The sequence below is a fragment of the Lissotriton vulgaris genome, chromosome 1_1 (assembly GCF_964263255.1).
Source record: "Lissotriton vulgaris chromosome 1_1, aLisVul1.2, whole genome shotgun sequence".
Lineage (NCBI taxonomy): Eukaryota > Metazoa > Chordata > Amphibia > Caudata > Salamandridae > Lissotriton > Lissotriton vulgaris.
Window position 1 is genome coordinate 1,382,468,577 of NC_141685.1, and position 22,441 is coordinate 1,382,491,017.

The following is a 22,441-nucleotide window of genomic DNA, read 5'->3' on the forward strand; positions in this document are numbered from 1 at the left end:
CTAGGATTGGGTGACCCAGATCAACCCGGACCTTGGTATTATCAATTGGGGTGGTTTCTGCGCATACTCTGTATAGTTTGGAAGTGAGATGTTCTCCCCCTTACATTCAATAACTGTGGAGAGTGGTGCAAATGGGTCTGGCTCGAGTGGGAAATCAGGCAGTAGCGGCCTCATCGCTGAACGTACCTGTATAAGAATAAACTTGTCCATGAACGTTTCCTCCTTGAATTTCTCTTCTCTGACATAGAGAAAAACTGCCCGCCATTGAACAACTCACCGGCGTTGCTAATATATTTGGAGAATGGTTTTTGCACCAGTAGTTCGCCGGTGATTGGGATCCAATCCTTATTAATTATGGGAAGCCCAGGTGAGTATAGAATGAGGGCCCTCATGATTCTAATCCGTTTTTTCCAGGCCAAGCTGGTGGTTGAAACCGTTTGTATGTCTTTGGGGTCTCGGGGTAAGCCCTGCGGGAGCACCATGTTTTAGAAGCATGGGAGGACTAAGTCAGCCTCTGGAGTCGGGATGGAACCGGGAGTGCGCGTAGTTGTACTGCACAACTAAATAATATAGCTGAAGATTAGGCACCCCGAATACGCCTTTACCATAAGGAAGTGTCATAACCTCCCAACATGCTCTGGGTCTATTACCACCCCAGGTAAGCCTAATAAGGGGAGTGCGTAATGTCAAGAAAAAACTGTTGGGAAGCTGTATAGGGATGTTATTAAACAGATAGAGAAATTTCAGAAGGATAGCCATTTTAATTAAAGCCACTCAGCCGGCAATCGATAGGGGGAGTCGCAACCATTTTTCGACCTGTTCCTCTAGTTTGTGCTCGCCTGGCTGTAATTTAGTTGGATTATTTGGGCAGTTTCCAAATGTATATGTATTCCAAGATATTTTGTCGAGTCATCGCACCATTCCAGGGGAAACTCGCAATTCCAGTGAATAGTGTTTGAGATAAGAGGAAAAAGAACTGACTTATGCCAGTTTATTCCCAGACCCGAAAAGCATCCAAACCTAATGATTTCCCTAATCAAAGGTTCGATGTTCACCTTTGGGTCCCGGACGTATAAAAGGACGTTGTCTGCAAATAGGGAGACCAGCAAGAGGGCCCGTGCGAATCTGAAGAACGGACAGCCTTGCCTGGTGCCTCTCGAGAGGGAAAAGGAGCGAGACACAGTACCATTAAGACAGATCCTTGCCGCCGGGCCCTGGTACAAGAGAGCAGTGAGGTTGATGAATCCCTTGAGCATTTCCATCCTGCACATAATAAAAAGAAAAAAACAGCCATTCCAAGGAATCAAAAGCCTTCTTGGTGTCTAGAAGGATTGCCGCGGCTGGGATCTCAGGATTAATTCTGTGCAGTACCGCAAAAAGCGTCCTTAAATTAAGGGAGGTAGACCTGTGAGGCACAAACCCTTATTGAGCGGGGGAGATGATTTTGTCCAGCAACAATGAAAGCTGCAGCGCTATCATCTTCTCTAGGATTTTGTTTTCTAGGTTTAATAACGATAGCGGCCTATAAGAGCCACAGAGCAGAGGATCCTTACCCGGTTTAGGGAGTAAAACAATCACAGCCTCTCGGAGAGGGGGAGGTAGCTCATTCCGATCCAGTGCCTCATTGTAAACTTCTAGTAGTCTGGGAGCCAGCAGATCTCTATACGATTTTTAAAAGTCGCCAGTGAAACCGTCAAGGCCTGGTGCAGTGGATCCATTTAGTGCTTTGTTCGCACTTATAATCTCATCAGAGGAGAAGGGCTCGGCCTGAAAGTACTGCATGTATTTTTCTAGGTACACCAGAGCTATCTCTGAGAAATATTCTTCCTGCTCGGCCGGATTGTGGGTGGTTTTGGAAGTGTACAATGTGCTATATGTCAGTAATTCATCACTGATATAATCAGTATCAGTGAGGAGTTGCCCTAACAGGGAGTCGAGTTCTGTAATATAGGATTTTCCATAAGTGGGTCTCAACAGGCGTGCCAGGGTGCGTCCTGGTCTCTCTCCCTCGCCATAATGGCGGGCGGTAGCGTATTTGTTCAGGAAGTAAATTTCCATATCAGCAGCTTCACAAAATTCTGTGAGGAGAGCCAGGCGATGTCTGGCACTGTCCGGCAGAGGGGAGCGGAGTTGAGCTAGGTCTATAGCATAATTTTGTTGCTCAATTCGGGCTAGCATCCCTCTAAGGTCCCTCAACACTCCTGCATGCTTGGCAATGCTAACTCCCCTGATGAAAACCTTAAAGGCCTCCCAAAGTACTGCCCAGGTGTCTACCGATCCCGTGTTTAATTCAAAATATTAAATTATTGCCTCTCTAATCTCGGTGAAAAAGAGGTCATCATTCGAGGCCCTACCAGGTAACCGCCGCTGTCTCTCATGCCCCTCGGGCCTGGGGACACGAGCCTGTAGCACCACAGGGGAGTGATCAGAATATGTTCTGTGGAGCGTCGAAGTGTACCATGTGGCTAAGCTGGGGGAGCATAACCAATAGTCCAACTTGGTCAATGTATTATGTTGTGCCGAGTAATGCATGTAAGAGCTAACTGGGATTGCGATGTCTCCAAATGTCAAACAAGTTCAATGAGTCGCACAGTTCTGTGAGGGCGCATCGTGCTCGAGGCTTGGTGTCGGGGGTGGCGGAAGAGCTGTTTAATGTGGGTTGTAATAGTAAATTATAGTCTCCACTCATGAATATGAGATCAGAGCCTGTGGGGAGAACTAGGGAATGGAGTTCATTAAAATATTCAAGACTGTCAGTGTTGAGGGCATATAAGCACACCAATGTGACGATGTGGCCCATCAGTTTTCCTGTCACTATGGTGTGGCGACCGTCTGCATTGCAGTAAGTGTTGTGCAAATGGAAGGGAAGTGTATCAATATGGCTGTGCCACGAGTGTATGGGCTGTGATTGGAAAAGTAGCGGATTGGGCCCCAGCTTCAAAATGAATGTTTGTGGATTTCAGGCAGTGGGTTTCCTGCAAGAACGCCACATCAATGTGATACCTTTGTAGGTATCGAAGTACATGCTTTCTTTTTTTGTGGCCCCTAACATTCCAGGTGAGTAAGGAAAGACAGGTGTGGTCGGCTAAGTCAGGTGACGGTGTCATTACCATGATTGATGTGAAAGAGTAAGATGACAGTAGTGGAGACATGTAGCACAATATAGCAACAAGATTTATGCAAATTAGAACCGGAGAAACAAATCTTAGAATTTTCCCCTTTCCCCTACCCCCACCCAACTTCACGCCCATAGATATCAGGAACCAACCTCATCAAACCACAACCAAATGCATCCAGTGAACATCCCAGTTGTAAATATGAGCAAGGGACCCACATCTGGGCATACCCTGCCAACTTAGGGCGAACAAAGCGAACACAAGGAGATGATGGACGGATCGCTGAAACTTTTCAAACACTCACCCCCAGTCACAGATCTGGGTTGAATCCATCATCATTCTTTAGCTCACTTTGCCACCCCAGGTCAGACACAGCTATATGCTGATCAGTCTTGACCCTGTGCCTCATGGGAACAGTCCAGCCCGAGCTGCAAAGCCATGTCTTTCCCTGGACCGGAAGTAAGCATTCTGGACCCGGTTTCGGGCTAACAGCCCTCATCAGCCAGGCTAGCTTGAATCCAGTGGCAAAGTGAGCAAGGGACCCACATCTGGGCATACCCTGCCAACATAGGGCGAACTAAGCAAACACAAGGAGATAATGGACGGAGTGCTGAAACTTTTCAAACACTCACCCCCAGTCACAGATTTGGGTTGAATCCATCATCATTCTTTAGCTCACTTTGCCATCCCAGTTCAAACACAGCAATATGCAAATCAGTCTTGACCCTGTGCCTCATGGGAACAGTCCAGCCCGAACTGCCAAGTCATGTCTTCCCTGGACCGGAAACAAGCTTCCTGGGACCGGTTTCGGGCTAACAGCCCTCATCAGCCAGGCTATCTTGAATCCAGTGGCAAAGTGAGCAAGGGACCTACATCTGGGCAGGCCCAGCCAACATAGGGGGGACAAAGCAAAAACAATGAGATGATGGACGGAGTGCTGAAACAGGGTCAAGACTGATTTTAATAAGGCTGGGTCCAAACTTGAATGGCAAGGTGAGCAATAAAACTTTGGATTAGGCCCATTTCTCTGTACTATGGTGAATGTATGACATTGTTCTGCATTATGTCCATCAATTGTTCTTTTTGCATGTGTCACCTCTAGTGGGACGGGTATGCCCAGACGTGGGTCCCGTGCATGCCCAGACGTGGGTCCCGTGCTCTCCATGCCACTAGAATCAAGCTATCCTGGCTGATGAGGTCTGAAAGCTCGAAACCGGTACTAGGATGCTTGTTTCCAGTCCAGGGAAGACCTGGCCAGGCAGTTCGGGCTGGACTGTTCCCATTGGGCGCAGGGTCAAGACTAATTTGCATATGGCTAGGTCCAAACTGGAATGGCATGGTGAGCAAAAAAACATTGGATTAGGCCCAGATCTCTGTACTAGGCTGAATATGTGACATTGTTCTGCATTCTGTCCATCAATTGTTCTTTTTGCATTTTCACCCTGAGTGGGACGGGTATTCCCAGACATGGGGACCGTACTCTCCATGCCTCTGGAGTCAAGCTATCCTGGCTGATGAGGGCTTAAAGCCCGAAACCGGTCCTAGGATGCTTGCTTCCAGTCCAGGGAGGACCTGGCCTGACAGTTGGAGCTGGACTATTCCGATTGGGTGCAGGGTCAAGACTGATTTGCATATGGCTGGGTCCAAACTGTAATGGCATTGTGAGCAAAAAAAACTATGGATTAGGACCAGATCTCTGTACTGGCGTGAATGTATGACATTGTTCTGCATTCTGTCCATCAATTGTTCTTATTGCTGTTGCCACCCTGAGTAGAATGGATATGCCCAGACGTGGGTCCCGTGCGCTCCATGCTACTGGAGTCCAGCTATCCTGGCTGATGAGGGCTGAACGCCTGAAACTGGTCCTAGGATGCTTGTTCATGTCAGGTCGTGGTTTACTTTCATCACATAGAGATGAACTGTGTTGTGATTTGCTGTGCAAATAAGAATGATGAGATTTTCACACATTTTTACCTTTGCCAATTCCTCATGTCTTGGGTGGCGTTTACTGTGGGGCCACGGGCATGTATCTGAGCACGAAATGTTAATTTTCGCAGGATATTTTGGAAAGTGCATTTATGAATTAAGTTGCGATATTTCATCTTTTGTCGGTTCTGTCCAGTGGCCACTAGGTGGCAGTCCATCCTCGGTATGGCGGGCTGTTTAGAACTCAAAGATGACTCCTTAAAGCGTGTGTCTGCGTTGATTTATTGACTCCTCCAGCAAGCGATGTCATAAGGATTTACGTTTAATTAAAACAGCAACCTTTTGACGAAGGAACGCACCCACGCCGTTTAGTTCATCAAAGCCCTGAATTCGTCGCGCTGGCATATTCACGTGGCCGCTTAGCCCACAAGCTGTAATGCATACAGAAAACAAGAAGGGCGGCGGGCGGGGGTTCACTAAGAGTACGCGCGGCGTATGACAATGCTGTTAACAAGTATCCGGACAAACACACAATTTGTATTTATGTTAGTACCACCTAGCCGTCTTACTATAACCCATGATTCATACAACATAACCTGACAGACACTTGTGGACACGCTCACACACTACTCCATTGAGGTGGCTGATAGCGATATACGGCTGCGCAAGTGTATCATTTAGCAGCATATTTGTCAACAGCATGAGCATTTCGACAAGTAATGGTGTACCTGGCAAATGTCACCGGCCATTGGTGGTTTTGGGCGGGCCGCGGCCACATATAGAGCACGTTCCGGATTCGAGGATACGTGGGTGTTAAATAATGAGATAATTATGAACTGTGGGTGTAAGAACCGTAAACGTCCTTATGGTACCTTTAATTGGCATAGCATTATGCTGAACACAGTTGGTGCCAATTAATTAGGCTGTGAGAAGACATGAAGGGATGGTTTCAAGATTCAGCTCCTTGTCCCTGGGGAAACAGCTAGTGAAACAAGCATTGGCAAAGCCAATAGGACTCGCCTATGCACGAGCGACTGGCTTTGCCAATACGTTTTAGCAATGTTGTACACCGGAGTGGTGGCTGTACAGCATGGCTAAAAGTTAGTTGGGGGGAAGGAGAGTGGTGTGGAGTGGAGTGTTATGGAGTGGTGTGGAGTGGTGCACAGTAGAGTTGAGTGGAGTGGAGAAGAGAGTAGTGAAATGGAGTATCATAGAGTAATGTACAGTGTTGTGGAGGTTGTAGAGTGTCATACATTGGAAGGGCATAGAGTTGAGTAGCGTAGAGTGGAGCACAGTGCCATAGTTGAGTAAAGTGTCATAAAGTGGAATGGCATAAAGTGTCGTGGAGAGGTGTAGAGCAGAGTGGAGTGGCATAGAGGATGTTGCATAGAGTGAAGTATAGTGTTATAGAGTAGAGGGGCGTACAGTGGGGTAGATTGTCATAGAGTAGATTGGGATAGGTGGAGTGGAGTGGAGTAGTGTGACATAGAAGAGAGTGGAGTAAAGTGGCATGGAATGGCATAAAAGGAGTTACACAGAGTGTTGTGGAGTAGAGTGCATAGAGTGTCAGTGGAGCAGAGCTTAATGGTGTAGAGCATCATAGAGTGGAGTATCGTGGAGTGTCGTTGAGTGGAGTGTAATAAAGTTGAGCAGAATGGCCTAGAGTGAAGTGGCATAAAGTACAATGGTGCAAAGTAGATTGGCATAGAGTGCATTGGTTTCGAGTAAAGTGGCGTAGAGTGCAATGACGTAGAGTAGCATAGAGTTCATTGGTTTTGAGTAAAGTGGTGTAGAGTGCATTGGTGTAGAGTGGAGTGACATAGAGTAGCATAGAGTGCAGTGGCATAGAGTGCAGTGGCATAGAGTAGAGCGGTGCAGAGTAGATTGCTGTGGTGTAGAGTGCCATGGCGTAGTGGAGTGGCACTGTGTGGAGTAAGGTGGCGTAGAGGGAAGTGGTATCGAGTGGAGTGCTGCAGGGTAGAGTGCTGCAGGGTAGAGTGCAGAGGTGTAGAGTGCAGAGGTGTAGAGTGCAGAGGTGTAGAGTGCAGAGGTGTAGAGTGCAGAGGTGTAGAAAGCAGTGGTGTAGAGTGCAGTGGTATAGAGTGGAGTGACTTAGAGTAGCATAGAGTGCAGTGGCATAGAGTAGAGCAGTGCAGAGTAGATTGCTGTGGTGTAGAGTGGCATGGCGTAGTGGAGTGGCACTGTATGGAGTAAGGTGGCGTAGAGGGAAGTGGTATCGAGTGGAGTGCTGCAGGGTAGAGTGCAGAGGTGTAGAGTGCAGAGGTGTAGAAAGCAGTGGTGTAGAGTGCAGTGGTATAGAGTGGAGTGACTTTGAGTAGCATAGAGTGCAGTGGCATAGAGTATAGTGGCATACAGTGCAGTAGAATGGCATAGAGTTGAGTGGTGCATCGTAGAGTGCAGTGGCATAGGACACAGTCATGCAGCAGAGTGTCAGACTGCAGGATAGTAAAGTGGTGCAGAGTAGAGTGGTGCACAGAGCAGTGAAGTAGAATACAGTGGCGCAGACTAGAATAGAGTGGCATAGAATGGAGTGGTGTAGAGTGATGTGGCGTGCAGTGGCATAGAGTGCTGTTGCATAAAGTAGAATTTTGTAAAATATAGTGGTGTAAATTGCAGGGATGCACAGTAGTTGGTGTAGGTACGGTGGCTTAGGGTACATTAGTTTTGAGTAAAGTGGTGTAGAGTGCAGTGGTTTAGAGAACAGTGGTTTAGAGAACAGTGGCACAGTGTAGGGTGGAGTAGAGTGCAGTGGCATAGAGTGCAGTGGTGTAGAGTAGATTGTTTCGGAGCAGAGAGGAGTGGTCCAGGGTAGAGTATAATGCTGCATGATGGAGCACAGTGGCATAGAGTAGAGTGGTGTAGAGTAGAGCGGCACAGCATTGATTGCAGTGGCGTGGAGTGGAATGGCACAGAGTGGTGTAGAGTGCATTGGGGTACTGTAGATTGTTTCAATATAGAGTGAAGTGGTGTAGAGTGGAGTGGTGCAGGGAAGAGTGGAGTGGTATAGCAGCATAGAGTGCATTGGCGTAGAGTGCAGTGTTGCAGAGTGGAGTGACCTAGACTGGAGTGGTGTAGACTGCAATGTCAGAGAGTGCAGTAGTGTGCAGTAGATTAGAGTGGTGTAGAGTGCAGTAGAGGGCATAGAGTGGTGAAAAGTAGAGTGCAGTTGCATAGAGTAAAGTGGCACAGGTCGAGTGTCATAGAGTTTAGTTGTGTAGAGTAGAGTGGTATATAGTGCAGTGGTGTAGAGTGCAGTGGTGTAGAGTGGAGCAGAGTAAAGTGATCGAGTGCAGTGGTGTAGAGTGGCGTAGAATGTGGTGTTGTAGAGTATAGTGCTGGACAGTACAGTGGTGTACAGTAGATTGATATAGAGTGCAGTGGCGTAGAGTGTATTGGTTTTGAGTAAAGTCGTGTAGAGAGCATTGGTGTTGAGTGCAGTGGCATGGAGTGCAGTGGTATAAAAGTGCGTGGCATAGTGTTCAGTGGCATAGAGTGGATTGGGTCAGAGTGGATTAGAGTGGCGTAGGCTGTAGTGGCATAGAGTAGATTGTATCAGAGTACAGTGACGTGGTATAGAGGGCAGTAGTATAGAGTGTCATAGAGTGCAGTGCTGCAGAGTAGATTAGAGTGGCTTAGAGTGGATTGCCATAAAGTACAGTGGCATAGAGGCGAGCGAATTTGAGTGGTGTAGAGTTTAGTAGAATTGACAGCGGTGTTGCAGAGTAGAGTGACAAAGAGTGAAGTGGCATAAAGTGGAGTGGTGCAGAGTAGAGTGAAGTGATGCTAGTAGAGTGGTGTAGAGTGCATTGGCGTGGAGTAGAGTGGTGCAGTGGCATAAAGTTCTGCTGGATACATCTGCCTGTGGATTCCTCACCTTATGAATATCCCCTGCTCCAGCTTTCTGTGGATTTTTTTCCTAGCTCTCCACGCCGACGAGGACCTGGCTCTGCTCGCGACTCCGCATGACGTCACAGGAGCCAAAAGAGAGCCTCGTCAGCTTGATGACGTCAGTTCCCTTTTTTTTGCGCCGTTGCGCCGTCATAGCGTAACAGTTTTCTAGCACTCTCATATTTTGTGGAGTTACTTTGTTGTTCCTTCTGCTTTTACTGTTGCTAGAAGTGATGTCGTCTTCGAGAAAGTCTGTTTTTAAACCCTTTAGGGAATGTGGGGGTCGCATGTCCATCACTGACCCCATGAAGATTGTTTATAGTGCTTATCTTCGGATCACGAGGTGGAGGACTGTTCCTGTTGCAGGAAAATTAATCCTAAAGCACTTAAAGAACGGAAAGCCAAATTGTTTCTGGCCAAGGCGAAGAAAGAAGATAGAGGGCGAAAACGAGATAAGTCGAAGTCAAAGTCGTCGACTTCACATACATCGAAGTTGAGGAAACATAAGAAAAAAGAAGGCATGGATCTCGGCGCCACTCGTCGAAGAGTAAGGCTTTGAGGTCGCCTTCGCCTGCCTCTCGACGGCGCCATAAGGACTTAGCAGTCTCCTTTGCCTAGAGGCACTCTGGCGCATTCTCCGGCGCAGAGGAATTCACCAGCTTCAGAAGCTGAGTCGGTTCAGGATGTTCCATCTTCTCCTGTGCCTGAGATTGAACCGGTGGATCCGGCAGTGGATCTGAATGTTCCTACTCCGGACATTCCCCGTTTGGATACTGGCTCAAATCCATATCCACAGTTCCCGGCTCCAGGGGCTGATCCGTCGTATTTTTAGTGTTTTTACAAGGGCGGCTTTCCCATCCAGAGCACCTTCTGGTCACGTGGGTCCGCTGGCATTCAACTTGGGTGTGCCCTAACACTATGTCCAGGCACCCTTCATGCCTTTCATGCCGATGGCCCCGTCTTGGCAATTTACGGCGCAGAGAGTCTCAACGCCGTTGATGGATTCCTCGGCGCCGTCTGGTGAGCCCTCCTCTCGGCCTCGTGTGGATCTCGTGCCTCCTTTGGAGCCTCCTTGGACGCAGGCTCCAGCGCAGTCGGCGCTGCGTACAACGCTACCGACGCCGCATCCACGGATTTGTTCACGGAGAGAAGCTCAGAGGCTTTAAGAAAAAGAGCAGTACCGTAGAGAGGAGGTAGAAGAAGGCGAGTTGGAAGAGTCTCTGGGTGAATTCGAAGGACTCCAGGAGGCAAGCTGTTTGGATACCTCTCCAGAGTGGGAACTCTCTTCTACAAGGGCTACACCACCTCAGGAGATAGCTCCCTACCATTTGGTAATAAGGAAGGCTGCAGAGCTTTTGGATTTGCAGTTACCTACTGCTGAATGTAAGCCAAATGTATTGACAGAGGTCTTGCATGCACCAGCCTCCATAGTTGAGCCTCTGTTACCCTTTAATGAATCTTTGTTGGATCCTATCCTCAAAGTTTGGCGTAAACCACTCTCTTCGCCTGCCGTTTCTAAGGCTGTGGCTAGAAGGTATAGTACTGCACCAGGGGATCCAGGTTTTCTCTCTTCACATCCATCTCCAGAGAGTTTATTGGTGCAGGTATCTTGCTCCAAGCAATATCCAGGTGCTTTTCCTCAGGCCCCAGCTGACAGAGACTCAAAGAAGATGGAACAGTCAGCTAAAAAGGTTTTCTCCTCTTCTAGCATGGTTCTGTAATCGAATAATGCCACTTGTCTATTGGGTCGTTACTTATACGCTTTGATGGACTCAGCAAAACAATTTGCCCCCAAGTTACCTGAAGAGGAGAGGGAAAACATTATGGAGGTTCTATTAGACGCGCAGGCTGCGTCTAGACAAGTTATTTAATCAGGTCTAGATACGACTGACTCAGTAGCCAGAATTATGGGCTCCTCCATAGCTACAAGAAGGCAAGCTTGGCTTTGTTCTTCTGGATTTTCCCCTGATGTCCAGCTACTCTTGTTGATTTGCCCTTTGACGGGTAGAAGCTTTTTGGGGAAAAAGCAGATTCGGCCTTGCAGAGGTTTAAGGATAGCAGAGCAACTGAGAAATCCTTGGGATTGCAGACCCAGTTGAGAGGTTTTGGCTTCAAGAGATATCGAGGCTTTGGAAGGTCTTCCTTTTGCAACGTCCGTCAATCTCAGCAGCAACATTCAGTCTATAAATCTTATAGAGGAAGAGCCGGAAGTCGTCAACGTGGTTCTGCCTGCAATCTCTCCCGCTCCCTGTGGTACAGCAGGGAAACAGCCCTAGGTCCCCCGTCCTGGAACATGTGGGTCCTGTAGGGGGCCGGCTGTCTCACTTTCTACAAGGTTAGAAATCGGTCACGAGAGACCTTTGGGTTTTAAACCTTGTGGAGAATGGATACGCCTTTCCCTTTTTTCGTGAATTTCCTCCTACTTACCCTCCTTGCCAAGGTTATTGTTCAGGGAACCATTTGCTTCTTCTGCAGAAGGGGGTTCTTTCATTACTTCAAAAAGGTGCGATAGAGGTGGTTCCAGAGCAGGAAAGGGGCCAGGGTTGCTACTCCCAGTATTTCCTGATCCCCAAAAAGGACGGCAGGTTACGTCCGATCCTGGACCTCAGGATCTTGAATTTTTACCTGAAACAGGATAAATTCAAGATGCTGACCCTTGCGCAGGTTCTTCTGGCACTGCAAAAAGAGGACTGGATGGTGTCTATCGACTTACAGGATGCGTATTTTCACATTCCCATTCTGAAGTCACACAGGAAGTATCTCCTTTTTACGGTAGGGTTGCAACGCTACCAGTTTGCGGTCCTCGCGTTTGGTCTTACTACTGCACCTCAAGTCTTCACGAAGGTGATGGCAGTGGTGGTAGCTCATCTCAGAAGGTCAGGGATTCCTCTTTTCCCCTATCTGGACGACTGGTTGCTAAAAGCGGAGTCGCCAGAGATAGTGCTTCGTAATCTGCGGGTAACATCTCAACTGTTGTTTGACTTTGGTTTTTCAATCAATGTGCCCAAATCTTACCTGGTGCCCTCTCCGCGCAACCTGTTCATGGGGGCGGTACTGGAGATTACTGTGTGTTGAGCATTTCCTCCTCCACAAAGAATTCTCGACATTCAGGAGATGATCCTTATATTTGGCAATGGAACGATTGTTCCAGTTTTGAAGGTCCTTCGCTTGCTCGTTCTGTTCACTTCCTACATTCTGTTGGTCAACCATGCATGTTGGCACATGACGGCTCTCCAGTGGAGTCTCCGCAAGCAGTGGTATCAGCACAACGGAGATCTCAGGGAGTCAGTCAGGATCTCCAGAGAAGCTGCAGCGGATCTGTCTTAGTGGAGCGTGGAGGGCAATCTGTCTCAAGGAAAGCCCTTTCATCTTCCTCCATCGGTGGCCACAGTGATAACAGATGCCTCAACCCTAGGGTGGGGTGCTCATCTGGGGGATCTGGAGATCAAGGGTCTTTGGTCTCCGGAGGAAAGGTTGCTTCACATCAACCTTCTGGAATTGCAGGCGATACGTTTGGCGCTCAAGGCCTTTCTCCCTTCCCTTCGCAGTCAGTCGGTTCAAGTCCTGACGGACAACACTACAGCGATGTGGTATGTCAACAAGCAGGGAGGAGTAGGGTCTTACCGTCTCTGCAGAGAGGTGTTGTGGCTTTGGTCCTGGGCTCAGGACCATCGGCTTTGTTTGATGGCAAATCATCTGGCCGAGGTGCTGCACGTACGTGTGGACAGTCGCAGCCGGCAGTTCTCCGCCGACCACGAGTGGAGGCTTCATCCGGAGGTAGTTCAACACATATTCCGGACATGGGGAACTCCTCGGTTGGACCTCTTTGCCACTCTCAAGAATGCGCAATGCCTGTCATTCTGCAGTCTCCAGTTTCCGAGGCAGGGAACATTAGGGGACGCGCTTCAGTTGAGTTGGAGCTCGCAACTATTTACGCGTTTCTTCCCATACACTTGATTCCTCGCGTTCTGAGGAAGATTCGCCAAACACGGGCCGAAGTCATATTGATCGCCCCGAATTGGCCAAGAAGGGTGTGGTACACAGATTTACTTCACCTCTCATCGCACCCTCCGCTTCGTCTCCCTCTGTGGGTAGACCTCCTCTCGCAGTCGGGGGGCATGTTCTTCATCCCCACCTCCAGAGCCTGCACCTTCATGCCTGGAAATTGAACGGGGCAACCTGAGTTCATTCTCTCTCCCGCCTGACGTGGTGGATGTTATATTATCAGCCAGGTGACACTCCACGAAGTCTATTTACTCCTACAGATGGTCAAGATTCGTTAAAAGGTGTGGAGAGAGATCTATTGACCCTTTAAAGGCCCACTTGTTGAATGTTCTTCAGTTTGCTCTTTCTTTGGCTCAGCAGGGTTGTGCTGTGGCCACGGTTCCGGGCTACTTGTCGGCCTTATCGGCTTTTCTGTGTCTACCTGATCAGCCCTCTTTATTTAAGTCTCCTATTGTTTTGAGATTTATCAAAGGCCTTACCAATATGTTTCCGCCTACTTACTTTGTTATGCCCCAATGAGATCTTAATCTTGTTTTGACTTTTTTGATGGGTTCCCCTTTTGAACCCCTTCATAGCTGTCCTTTGAGGCTTTTGTCTTTTAAAACAGTATTTCTGGTGGCCATTACCTCAGCAAGGAGGGTGAGTGAGCTTCAAGCTCTCAGTTCAAAACCCCCGTTTTTGACTATCCTTGCTGAAAGGATGGTCCTAAGCACCAGGGCTGCTTTTCTGCCTAAGGTAGTTACTCCCTATCATCTGGGGCAGTCCATAACTCTCCCTGTGTTTTATCCTCCCCCTCGCCCCTCCAAGGAGGTGGAGAGACTTCACAGCCTGGACCCTAAAAGAGCGGTGAGCTTTTATTTGGACAGAACAAAGGACTTATGTTTGGACGATCAGCTCAGGCTACGTTGGACATTCAAAAGGCAAGGCTGTGCACAAGCGCACTCTATCCAGGTGGATTATCTTATGCTTCAAGATCTGCTACACCCTTGCTGGTTAGGAACCACCTGAGGGTATTAGAGCTCATTCTACTAATGCTAAGTCTTCCACCTCTGCTTTAGCCAAAGGTGTTCCTGTATTGGACATTTGTAAGGCAGCGACCTGGGCCTCCCTCCACACTTTCGCAAAACATTATTGCTTAGATTCTGAAGTGAGGAGGGAGGGCCATTTTGCGCGCTCTGTCTTGCAGGACTTTTTGGTATAAGGGAGTGGAACTGCTGTGGGAATCTATTCATAAGGTGAGGAATCCACAGGCAGATGTATCCATCAAAAGAACAAGTTACTTACCTTCAGTAACGCTTTTTCTGGTGGATACAGTATCTGCCTGTGGATTCCTCACTGACCCACCCTCATCCCCGTTGTCCACCTTTGTATACCTTAAAGGATGCCTTATTTGGCTTATTGTATTACATTGTATCTTCTTTCTATCTGGTACTTTTATAGGAAATGCTGTTATTCTTTAGCTTTCCTTTTTTGATTTTGTACTGTGTATATTGGTTCAAATGTTGTGTACTGTGTATACTTTGAGTCTGTTGTCGGTCCACCTGTTTTACCTCGGAGGCACGGAAAAAATGGGTGGAACTGATGTCATCACGCCGACAAGGCTCTCTTATGGCTCCTGCGGAATCGCGAGCGGAGTCGACATCCTCGTCGGCGTGGAGAGCTAGGAAAAAATTCTGTAAAATGCTGGTGCAGGGGATATTCATAAGGTGAGGAATCCACAGGCAGATACGGTATCCACCAGAAAAAGCGTTATCGAAGGTGAGTAACTTGCTCTTCAGTAGAGCAGAGTAGCATGCAGTGGTGTAGATTGCAGTCATTCAGAGTAGAGTGTCATAGAGTACAGTGTTGTAGAATGGTGCAGAGAGCAGTGACGTAGATTACAGTGGTGCACAGTAGAATAAAGTAGCATAGAGTGCAGTGACGTAAAGTGCAATGGTGTAGAGTGACATAGCGTGCAGTGGTGTAGAGTGCAGTGGCATAGAATAGAATGTTGTAGAGTATAGTGGCATAAAGTGCAGTGATGCAGGGTAGTTGGCATAAGTACAGTGGCATAGGGTGCATTGGTTTTGAGTAAAGGGGTGTAGGTGAATTGGCATAGAGTGCAGTGGTTTTGAGTAGAGTGGCATAGAGTGCAGTGGAGTAGAGCTGCGCATTGTAGAGTGCAGTGTTGTAGAGTGGAGTGGTGCAGAGTGGCATAGAGTGCAGTGGTGTAGAGTAGATTATTTCAGAGTAGAGTGAAGTGGAGTAGAGTGGTGCAGGGTAGAGTAGTGGTGAGGGTGGAGTGCAGTGACATAGAGTAGTGATGTAGAGAGCAGTGGCATAGAGTAGAGTGGAGTCGACTAGAGTGTTGCAGCGTTGATGGAGTAGCGTATTTCAGAGTAGAGTGAAGTGGTGTAGAGTGGAGTGGTGCAGGGTAGAGTTGAGTGGTATAGAATAGTGGCATAGAGTGCATTGGCGTAGAGTGCAGTGTTGCAGTGGAGTGGTGCATAGTAGAGTGGGGGTAGAGTGCACTAGCATAGAGTTGAGTTGTGCAGAGTAGAGAGGGAGTGAAGTGGTGTAGAGTGCGTTGTCAGAGTGCAGTGGCATCAGTAAATTAGAGTGGCGTATACTGCATTGGTATAAAGTGCAGAAAAGTGGCACAGAGTAGAGTTGCACAGAATTTATTGGAATTGACTTCAGTGGCAGAGACTTCAGTGGCAGAGAGTTCAGTGAAAGAGAGGGCAGTGTTGCAAAGTAGAGTGTCGTAGAGTGCAGTGGTGTGGATTAGAGTTGCGTAGGTTGCATTGGTGTAGACTGCAGTGATGTACAGTAGTGCAGCGTAAAGTGACATAGAGTGCAATGGAGTGAAGTAGAGTGGTGCAGACTACGGTGGCATAGAGTAGAGTATAGTGGCGCACAGTACAGTGGTGCATAGTAGATTGACATAGAGTGCAGCGGCATAGAGTGTATTAGTTTTGGGTAAAGTGGTGTAAAGTGACAGAGTGCAATAGAATGTTGTAGACTGCAGTGGGAGAGCAGATTGTTTCAGACTAAAGTGAAGTGACGTAGAGTGCAATAGTATAGAGTGTTGTAGAGTGCAGTTGGGCAGAGTAGATTAGAGTGGATTGGAGTAGAGTTCAGTGGAGTAGAGTGGCATAAAGTAGAGTGGCAGAGAGTGGAATGTTGGGGAGTATACCATCATAGAGTGCTGTGGTGTATAGTAGAGTGGCGTGGAGTGCAGTGGTGCATAGTAGAGTGGCTTAGAGTGCCGTGGCACAGAATAGAGTGATGTGGATACCAGTGGCTTGGAGTACAGTCATGCAGAGTAGAATAGAGTGGCGTAGAGTGCAGTGACTCAGAGTAGAATAAAGTGGCGTAGAGTGCAGTGTCAGCATAGAGTATAGTGGCGCAGAGTGATTTGGTGCATAGTAGATTAGTGTAGGATGCATTAGTTTTGAGCAAAGTGGTGTAGGGTGCATTGGTGTAGAGTGCATTATTGCAGAGTAGGGTGGCATAGAGTGGAGTGACGTGTATTGTGCAGATTGATGTGGCGAAGAGTGCAGCGGTGCATAGTAGAGTAGTGTGGAGTAGAGGGCATTGGCATTGAGTAGAGCAGAGTGGTTTAGAGCAGAGAGGCATATAGTGGAGTGGTGCAGAAACGAGTGTAGTGACAATGTGGAGTGGATTAGCATAGTGTGGAGTGGCATGGAGTGGAGAGGTGCAGAGTAGAGTGGAGTATGCATGGTATGGTAGTGTACTGCCATTACAAACAACACATCTTCAATTAAAATAACCATTACATTTGCACTCACATATGCTTTTACTGATTACAATATACAGCACACAAATGATAATGTGCGTACATGTCATCACCCATTGTATTGATTTGATCCTCAGCGCAGTTAATTTACATATATTTACATTTTGTTGTGCTTCAAAAACAATAACATCTGTCCAGACTTCCTCAAGGAGACCCCCCACTATCCAGCTTGATTGTCATATAAATCCTCTCACTTTAACCCCTTAAGTGCTGATGACGGAACCGCTCCGTCATCAGCTGCGGTGGCGCTGTGCTGATGATGGAGCGGTTCCGTCATGGCCCGCCCGCCGCTCATGCGCGGCGCGAATTCCGCGCCTGCGCTTAGCGTTCTATTGAGCGGGCGGGGCCATGACGGAACCGCTCCGTCATAAGCACAGCGCAACCGCCGCTGGTGACGGAGCGGTTCCGTCACCAGCATGCGCCCGCCGCTTTTCCGCCCCGCCCCCTTAGCACTGCGGCAGAATAGCCGCCGCAGTGAAGGGGTTAAAGTAAGAGAGAGAAAAATAAACACAAAGGTTTCACAACCTTGTATTGGCCTCTGGCTTTAAATGCACAGCAAATGTGACAAGATCAGCACAAGATTTAAAGGCTTGTTTACAGAAAGCGAATTTGTGGAAGAATGCCATAAACAAGATCTGGATAACGGGAGGGACAAACATGAGCTGGACAGCCTAAGCAAATAAAGCCAGCAAATAGAAAGCCAGAAAAAGTGAGTTACAAACCACAAAGCCAATAGTAAGCAATAGGCGGAATGCATTCCTAGGTCAACTTTCTGAATGTCCCCAAGATGTCTGGGAGGCTGCAACCTAAAAATGGCCAATGTGGCCCTTATAAAGCACGCAATACAGTCTCTAATTGCTGTCAATGCAGGCCTGGAATTCCCAAACTGTGAAGAAGCTTGAATGACAAATCCAATCCATTGGTAACTCATTTCTATAGTGTTCTGCTACAGTGTTAGAGGAAATCCAAGGACTTTTATCGTAGCTTACAATTCTATGATTGTTCATATGTGTCCAGCTTGAAATGGTGCATTTTAGTGACATTCATGTACAATCAATTACCTTGTCTTGATATTGTGGCCTTTACTTGTGAAACGTGTTGGGTGTGTGGGATGAAATGTGTTTATATTCTACAAGGCTATTCATTGTGGCATGTAAAGTATTTCCATTTATATTTGTGAAGTACTAAATAAATACAATAAATTGGATGCTCAATAAGATCTATTGACTATTGTGAACTAATTTGTTGGTATGGACGCCTAAAAAGATTGTGTATAAATATTGTGGGAGACCGAACCCCTATAATTCACTGAACCCCAATATTTTGAACATCCCAAAGTTTATCTCTGGTAGTTCAGCAATAATACCCTAGATGTTGCGGCAAGAGTCACCACCCTCCACAACATGAAGCCCACCACTTAGCAGAGTAAAATCAAATAGTAACCGGGACCATACAATAACTGAGTTCTAGATCAAAATAAAGTTAAAAGTTTTATTGCAAAAATCTTAATATAAGTGATACAAAGAAATGCAGTAAATGCCAGGCTCAGATAAAGAATACAAAATCAAAGATCAGAAGTATTTAAAAAAACCTTAATTAAGCAAGAAAAAACCTAAAAAATGTACATGTAAGGCTCATTAAGAGAACTGACAACATCCTAAAGGATAGGAAAAAGTCTTGAGTAAATTAGACAGAGTCTCGGGAGGACAATGAGAAGTCACCCACAAACCCCCAATACCAAGAGCTTTTATACACATTTTATGCATAAATAATTAGCAAAAACTACAGATTCAGCATGACATGGCCATTGTGTGCATACATTGAACAAATCAAAAGCAAGATACTAATTTTAAGACTCTTTAGCACTAACCCATTTCTAAGGTAGAATAATTATTCTGTTAGCTTCCACAGCAACAGTAATCTGGAGATGTAAAATACAAATATGAAACATTCTCAAACAAAGGCGCATACAATAGTATGTTTGCAGGCCTACATTTGAATTTCCAGCAGAAGTTTAATTCAGTATGGTGCACGAGGAACACGTTGGAAAGTTTCATTCACAATACACGCTCTCTAAGGAATGTTGCCAACTACGTAATATCACACTGTGCGCCATGGAAACTCTGGGCAGAGAAGACTCTCAGCAGGACATTGAGTAGGCGGGGGGATGAGCAGGAACAGCAGAACTCCAGAAACTGCATCCATTTTAATAAAATGGCGACTCTCACAAAAGTGAGGCATAAGGAGTAGTTTCTGTCCTGTAACTCCAGTTCTGTAGTAGGGGTATCTCTGTTATAGTCATAATCTAGTGAATAGTCCCGCCCATGTGCGTGGACCCCGGCAATCAAAAATAATCTCTTAAGTTGTCAAAATAATGCAGAAACTGCAAAGACACTTAAGAGAGAATTTAAAGACAAATAATGCAGCCTATATCCACAGGCTACACTGTCCCAGTACTTCAACTAGAAATTCCACCAAAAAAACACCACACACAGCACAGCCTGCTAGTTTCTACCATAGAGAAACCTGCCTCCCCCAGTCAAAGACTCAGGAATGATAGAGAGGAAGGTAGGGACAGACAAGCCCCATAGGCTGCCATTATGTGGCTTAAATAGGATACTGTGCCTTTAAGAGAACTTTCCAGAACTTCTCCCAGTATCCCAGAATGCATAGCAGGTCCCTCTACTTTCAGTTCTTTTTGAAGGCGAAGCACGCCAGACCTGTCGCATTCTTTACATGATGAAAAATCTCCACCGGGGAGGAGGGCGGGCGCTTATGACTATAACAGAGATACCCCTACTACAGAACTGGAGTTACAGGACAGAAACTACTCCTTCTGTAGTAGGGGATCTCTGTGTATAGTCATAATCTAGTGAATAGAATGGCAAGCCCATCCCCACACCAAAGCGGCGGTGGAGAATAAATACATAACGCCACTACTGTGCGAACAAATTCCGCAGCGAAGCCTGCCCAACCTGAGCGTCTGCCCTGGTGTCAGTGTCCAGGCAGTAATGCTTAGCAAAGGTATGAACCGACTTCCAAGTGGCTGCCTTGCAGATTTCAGCAATCGGCACGTTACGGAGCAGAGCCGTCGTGGCAGCTTTGCCCCTGGTGGAATGAGCCTTAGGCTTACCTCCTAAGGTCTTATTAGCCTTTTGATAACACAATTGTATGCAGGACACAATCCACCTAGAGATGGACTGCTTCGAGGTCGCAAGACCCGTCCTGACCGACCCATAATTGATGAACAACTGGTCAGACCTACGAATATCCTTGATTTTATCCAGATAAAATTTCAACACCCTCCTAACATCCAGGGAATGGAGAGACCTCTCCGCTGGGGATGAAGGGTTCTGAAAAAACGTAGGCAAAGTTATAGTCTGGTTGACATGAAAATCAGAAACAACCTTGGGAAGAAATTTAGGGTGAGTACGCATAACAACCTTAGCAGCATGAAATACAGTATAAGGTTCATTACAACACAACGCCTGAATTTCACTCACCCTGCGGGCCGATGTAATGGCCATGAGGAACGCCGCCTTCCAGGACAGGTGCTGCAACGAAGCCTTATGAATAGGTTCAAAAGGCTCCTTCATCAATCTGGACAGCACCACATTCAACTCCCAGGAAGGCGAGGGAAGCCTGACAGGAGGGAATACTTTCTTCAAACCTTCCAGAAAGTCTTTGATCACAGGGATCTGGAAAAAGGAAGTCTGTGAAGGGCATTTCCTGTAGGCAGTCAATGCAGCAAGATGTACCTTAATGGAATGGACATTAAGGCCAGACTGCGCCAAATGTAAAAGGTAAGGAAGGATGACATCTTCCTTGCAGGTCGTAGGATCATGGTTCTTAGACTGGCACCAGATACAAAACCTCTTCCACTTGTAAGCATATGAAGTCCGAGTGGAAGGTCTCTTAGACTCCTTCAGTATGTCCATGCAATCATCGGGCAGATTCAGATGGCCATATTGCACTATCTCAGGGGCCATGCCGCCAAACTCAAAGACGAGAGGTTGGGGTGTAACATCCGTCCCCCGAACTTCGTGAGAAGGTCCGGCCTGCACGGCAACCGAATGTGAGGAAGGAGAGACCGGTGAAGTAGGTCCGTGAACCACCACTGCCTGGGCCACTCCGGGGCGATGAGTATCATCCGAGCTCTGGACCGGGCCAGCTTGATGAGCACCGCCGGTATCAGGGGAATGGGAGGAAAGGCGTACAGAAAGCTGTTCGTCCAGTTGATCCATAACGCATTCCCCAGGATCCCTTGTTGGAAGTACCTGGAGGCGAAGTCTCTGCACTTGCTGTTTTCGGCGGTGGCGAACAAATCTACGTCTGGAGTTCCCCACCTTGCGAAGACTTCTCCTAGTACTTCGTCGTTTATGACCCATTCGTGGTTTTCCTGGAGCAGTCTGCTCAGTACGTCTGCCTGAACATTCTGCACACCTGGTAGATGGGTGGCCGTTATCGTCAGTCCTATGGCTAGGAGCCAGTGCCAGATCGTCTGCGCCTCCTGTGACAGAGTGCGCGATCTCGAGCCCCCCTGCTTGTTGAGGTAATACATCGTGGTGGTATTGTCCGTCTGTACAAGCAGAGAGTTGGTCTGGAAGGACGGAAGAAAGGCCTTCAGCGCCAAGTGAACAGCCCTGAGTTCCAGGAAATTGATGTGATACGTGGCCTCCATCGGTGACCACGTGCCTTGAATCTGTAGAGTCCCGGAGTGCGCTCCCCATCCCAGAAGAGACGCATCCGTCACGACAGTCTGCGTGGGAATGTCCTTGTGAAAGGGAACCCCTCTGAGGAGATTCTCCGCCGAACACCACCACTTCAGAGACTGAAGAGCATGCAGTGACAGGCGAATCTTGTCGTCCCAAGATCCTTTCCTCTGATCCCACTGGTCCTCCAAGCACTCCTGCAGCGGTCTCATGTGCAGCCGTGCGTGTGGCGTCAGGAAGATACAAGAGGCCATCGATCCCAGTAGAGAAGACACCGTCCTCACTGTTGTAGATGGAGTCGTCATAAGAGCCTGAGCCTTCCGAAGGAGTGATAATCGTCGCTCTTCCGAAGGAGACACGCTTGCTGACAGCGTATTGATGGAGGCTCCCAAGTACTGTATGCATTGGACCGGAGTCGGGACAGACTTGGCCATGTTGATGTGCAGCCCCAGCTTGTTCAAGAGAACGCACGTCTTCTGGAAGTGTGCTCGCGCTTCCGAGAAGGAGGATGCCTTGATCAACCAATCGTCCAAGTACGGGTAGACGAACACCTTGTGCTTCCTCAGGTGCGCTGCTACCACCGCCATGCACTTCGAGAACGTTCTCGGCGCAGACTTCAGTCCGAATGGGAGTACTGTGTATTGATAGTGATTGGTGCCGACTTGGAACCGCAGGAACTTCCTGTTTTTGTGTGCAATGGGCACATGGAAGTAAGCATCCTGCAGGTCTATAGCGCATAGCCAGTCTCCCTGTTGCAACTGAGGGTAAATCTGATGCAACGACAGCATGCAAAACTTTTCTCTGCGAATCCATTTGTTTGCCTGTCGCAAATCCAGAATGGGCCTGAACTCGTTCTTGTCCTTCTTGCGAACCAGAAAGAACCGGGAGTACAGACCTCTTCCTCTCTGAGACCAAGGTACGTCTTCTATCGCCCTTTTCCTCAACAGGATATCCGCTTCCGCCTGAAGCTCGCG

At 47.7% G+C, this 22,441-nt stretch overlaps 1 protein-coding gene across 2 annotated transcripts in view; it reads left to right on the top strand.

Annotated features, from left to right (window-relative positions):
- The window catches only part of IQUB (IQ motif and ubiquitin domain containing), a 438,241-nt gene that overhangs the window by 41,918 nt on the left and 373,882 nt on the right, over positions 1-22,441 (top strand). The window lies entirely within an intron of this gene.